Genomic DNA, 5,000 nt, shown 5'->3' on the forward strand with positions numbered 1-5,000 from the left:
GGGTAATTTGCGCGCCTGCTGCCTTCCTTGGATGTGGTAGCCGTTTCTCAGGCTCCCTCTCCGGAATCGAACCCTGATTCCCCGTTACCCGTTACAACCATGGTAGGCGCAGAACCTACCATCGACAGTTGATAAGGCAGACATTTGAAAGATGCGTCGCCGGTACGAGGACCGTGCGATCAGCCCAAAGTTATTCAGAGTCACCAAGGCAAACGGACCGGACGAGCCGACCGATTGGTTTTGATCTAATAAAAGCGTCCCTTCCATCTCTGGTCGGGACTCTGTTTGCATGTATTAGCTCTAGAATTACCACAGTTATCCAAGTAACGTGGGTACGATCTAAGGAACCATAACTGATTTAATGAGCCATTCGCGGTTTCACCTTAATGCGGCTTGTACTGAGACATGCATGGCTTAATCTTTGAGACAAGCATATGACTACTGGCAGGATCAACCAGGGAGCTGCGTCAACTAGAGCTGAGCAGCCGGCCGCCCGGGAGTGTGTCCCGGGGGCCCGCGCGAACACGCAAGCGTCCGCTCAATTATTCTGCAAACAGGAGGAGGCTGAGCTCCCCTGCACCATACACCTCGAAACCCTCTCAGGTCCCGGCGGCGCGCAGCGCCGTCCTAAGTACTTGGTCGGGTTCGAGAGAGGCGCAATCGCCCGGAGTTTGGCGAGTAGACGCTTTAGGTGCGACCACCCGTGCTCCCAACTGAGCTTGCCGCTGCCGACAGAGGCCCGGGAGCGTGCTGTCGTGGCATTGCCGGCGGGAGACAACACGCGCCACCTACGGTGACCGGCAGCTCCAACGCCAGCGCCACAGAAGGACAAAAGCCCCACTTGGGTGCCGAAGCGAACTCTCCCAGCACAGCGCACGCGCCAACACGTCCGCACAGCTGCGATACAAACCACCTGCGAGAACCGCAGAGGCGACCGAGCAGCAGACGGCGTCGCGGCGCCGAGCGCCGGGCGGCGGCGCATCCTCAGCGCACACAGTCCTCAATCGGACCAGCACACTGCAGATGTCCACCGCGCTTCGCACCGGGCCCGCGAGGACCTACTTTGGCCGCACGGCGCCGCGTGCAGGGTGCGCCGGCGCGCAGCTGCGCCGCCTGCCGCCTCCGTCGGCCGGCGCGCCTGCCACTGGCCGCCCCCACCAGCCGGCTGTAGCGCGTGCGCCCACGCACCGCACGGCCAACACGCCGGGAGGCCCCCCCTCACCGGCCGGGGACGGTCCCACCCAGCCACCGCCGCGTATCGCTTCACACCCACATGCCATTCACGTTCGTGGGCATGGTGGGTATCGCTGCAACAACCGGTTGGTAGCTCAACCGATCGTCGCCATCACTGATTCACCCCTAGCGAGAACAACCGCACCACAACGGTTTACCAGTTGTTCATTTGCGTAACGTCACCAGCAAACGTAGGCGTCCATCGCCATTTGCAAATTCAACGATTGTTGCATGCCTGTGTCAGGTGTCACGACACACTGTCTGCCCACATACACGCAACAACATGTCCACGCTTAGCGAACACGTGGAAGGTGGCCCCCGTACGTATGCGATGTCCATTGCGCGAACGACTGTCAACCGGCCTCTGTCGCATGTCGCAGATGTGGAACGCAGTGCACCGTGCTATCACGGTGTGTGAGAAGAGACGACTACGTCTGACAACACGCGCCACTACATCAACAGACGGCTCATGCTGATCGCCATCCAGGGCATACCACACTGCAATCCAGCTCTTATAGGGAGACGACACGTAGCTGAGTGCACAACATTTGGACCGCATGGTTCGCCGTTGTTGGCGCAGTCGTTGTACGGTCACATGTACCACGATGTATCATTCAGTACATGAGGACCAATGTGCAGTACAGTGTGTGATTTGGACGTACAACATCAGCGGACAGTTGACACAGGCCGTACCACAGCGTAGGCTAAGTGCTTCGCCATGCGAATGCCAATGAACAACTGCAAATGCCAATGAACAACTGCAAAGGGCATTGAGCATGTACGTCCTGCTGCCATCCACATTACAGTGTATAGCTGCAAGGTGTTTAACATGAAGCGATACACTGGGGACCGGGCAGTGCGAGTAGCAAACTATATTGCGGGGGTTGCAGTTAGGCAACACTACACTAATTTAACGCGTCGTATGACAATTACAGAGCAGGTTAAGGCCCAACGTGTGTTGGGTTAAGGCCCAACGTGTGTTGGGTTAAGGCCCAACGTGTGTTGGGTTAAGGCCCAACGTGTGTTGGGTTAAGGCCCAACGTGTGTTGGGTTAAGGCCCAACGTGTGTTGGGTTACGTTAAGGGGCAATGTGGGTTACGTTAAGGGGCAATGTGGGTTACGTTAAGGGGCAATGTGGGTTACGTTACGGCGCAATATAGGTTACGTTACGGCGCAATATAGGTTACGTTAAGGGGCAATGTGGGTTACGTTACGGCGCAATATAGGTTACGTTACGGCGCAATATAGGTTACGTTAAGGCGCAATATCGGTTACGTTAAGGCGCAATACAGGTTACGTTAAGGCGCAATACAGGTTACGTTAAGGCGCAATACAGGTTACGTTAAGGCGCAATACAGGTTACGTTAAGGCGCAATACAGGTTACGTTAAGGCGCAATACAGGTTACGTTAAGGCGCAATACAGGTTACGTTAAGGCGCAATACAGGTTACGTTAAGGCGCAATGCAGGTTACGTTAAGGCGCAATGCAGGTTACGTTAAGGCGCAATACAGGTTACGTTAAGGCGCAATGCAGGTTACGTTAAGGCGCAATGCAGGTTACGTTAAGGCGCAATACAGGTTACGTTAAGGCGCAATACAGGTTACGTTAAGGCGCAATACAGGTTACGTTAAGGCGCAATACAGGTTACGTTAAGGCGCAATACAGGTTACGTTAAGGCGCAATACAGGTTACGTTAAGGCGCAATACAGGTTACGTTAAGGCGCAATACAGGTTACGTTAAGGCGCAATACAGGTTACGTTAAGGCGCAATACAGGTTACGTTAAGGCGCAATACAGGTTACGTTAAGGCGCAATACAGGTTACGTTAAGGCGCAATACAGGTTACGTTAAGGCGCAATACAGGTTACGTTAAGGCGCAATACAGGTTACGTTAAGGCGCAATACAGGTTACGTTAAGGCGCAATACAGGTTACGTTAAGGCGCAATACAGGTTACGTTAAGGCGCAATACAGGTTACGTTAAGGCGCAATACAGGTTACGTTAAGGCGCAATACAGGTTACGTTAAGGCGCAATACAGGTTAGGTTAAGGCGCAATACAGGTTAGGTTAAGGTACGACATAGGTTAGGTTAAGGTACGACATAGGTTAGGTTAAGGTACGACATAGGTTAGGTTAAGGTACGACATAGGTTAGGTTAAGGTACGACATAGGTTAGGTTAAGGTACGACATAGGTTAGGTTAAGGTACGACATAGGTTAGGTTAAGGTACGACATAGGTTAGGTTAAGGTACGACATAGGTTAGGTTAAGGTACGACATAGGTTAGGTTAAGGTACGACATAGGTTAGGTTAAGGTACGACATAGGTTAGGTTAAGGTACGACATAGGTTAGGTTAAGGTACGACATAGGTTAGGTTAAGGTACGACATAGGTTAGGTTAAGGTACGACATAGGTTAGGTTAAGGTACGACATAGGTTAGGTTAAGGTACGACATAGGTTAGGTTAAGGTACGACATAGGTTAGGTTAAGGTACGACATAGGTTAGGTTAAGGTACGACATAGGTTAGGTTAAGGTACGACATAGGTTAGGTTAAGGTACGACATAGGTTAGGTTAAGGTACGACATAGGTTAGGTTAAGGTACGACATAGGTTAGGTTAAGGTACGACATAGGTTAGGTTAAGGTACGACATAGGTTAGGTTAAGGTACGACATAGGTTAGGTTAAGGTACGACATAGGTTAGGTTAAGGTACGACATAGGTTAGGTTAAGGTACGACATAGGTTAGGTTAAGGTACGACATAGGTTAGGTTAAGGTACGACATAGGTTAGGTTAAGGTACGACATAGGTTAGGTTAAGGTACGACATAGGTTAGGTTAAGGTACGACATAGGTTAGGTTAAGGTACGACATAGGTTAGGTTAAGGTACGACATAGGTTAGGTTAAGGTACGACATAGGGTAGGTTAAGGTACGACATAGGTTAGGTTAAGGTACGACATAGGTTAGGTTACGGTACGACATAGGTTAGGTTACGGTACGACATAGGTTAGGTTACGGTACGACATAGGTTAGGTTACGGTACGACATAGGTTAGGTTACGGTACGACATAGGTTAGGTTACGGTACGACATAGGTTAGGTTACGGTACGACATAGGTTAGGTTACGGTACGACATAGGTTAGGTTACGGTACGACATAGGTTAGGTTACGGTACGACATAGGTTAGGTTACGGTACGACATAGGTTAGGTTACGGTACGACATAGGTTAGGTTACGGTACGATATAGGTTAGGTTACGGTACGATATAGGTTAGGTTAAGGTACACATTGTTGTAAGGAAAGGTTTAATGGGGGGCGGGGCGGGGCGGCCGGTTTGTTGATTGTGATTATAGTAAGTGGATGCCTGCGGCATCATCTGATTTGCCACGTCAGGATGCACCTTTGGCTCATGACAGGCGGCGCTCTCATTCCATGCTTGTGGCAGACCTGTGTCTTTCATTCCTGCCATTGTTTGTGTGCTGTGAGAGGAGGCAGTATTGTGATGTTGGGTGCACCCCTGTGTAGGACATGTGTGGGTGTTGGTGGCTTGGCTGAGCAATGGTGGTTGTCGGGTGGGTGGGATATTCTGTTTTCTGAGTGGACCTCCCAGTCTGGTTATGACAGTGTGGATTGTCTAATGTGGCGGAGAGGATGCACTGGGTGTTGTTCCATGCTGGTGCTTACATATTGTCTGTGTGCGTGTTACAGGCAGAGAGTAGTGCGTGATAAGGGTGTGTGGCTGACGTGTGGTTGTGATTGTGAGCA

At 51.2% G+C, this 5,000-nt stretch overlaps 1 pseudogene; it reads right to left on the reverse strand.

The window, feature by feature from the left end:
• The window catches only part of LOC124588898, a 2,121-nt pseudogene extending 1,660 nt beyond the window's left edge, over positions 1–461 (reverse strand).
• Between the last annotated feature and the right edge of the window lie 4,539 nt (positions 462–5,000).

This window comes from Schistocerca americana, unplaced genomic scaffold (assembly GCF_021461395.2).
Source record: "Schistocerca americana isolate TAMUIC-IGC-003095 unplaced genomic scaffold, iqSchAmer2.1 HiC_scaffold_662, whole genome shotgun sequence".
Taxonomy (NCBI): Eukaryota; Metazoa; Arthropoda; class Insecta; order Orthoptera; family Acrididae; genus Schistocerca; species Schistocerca americana.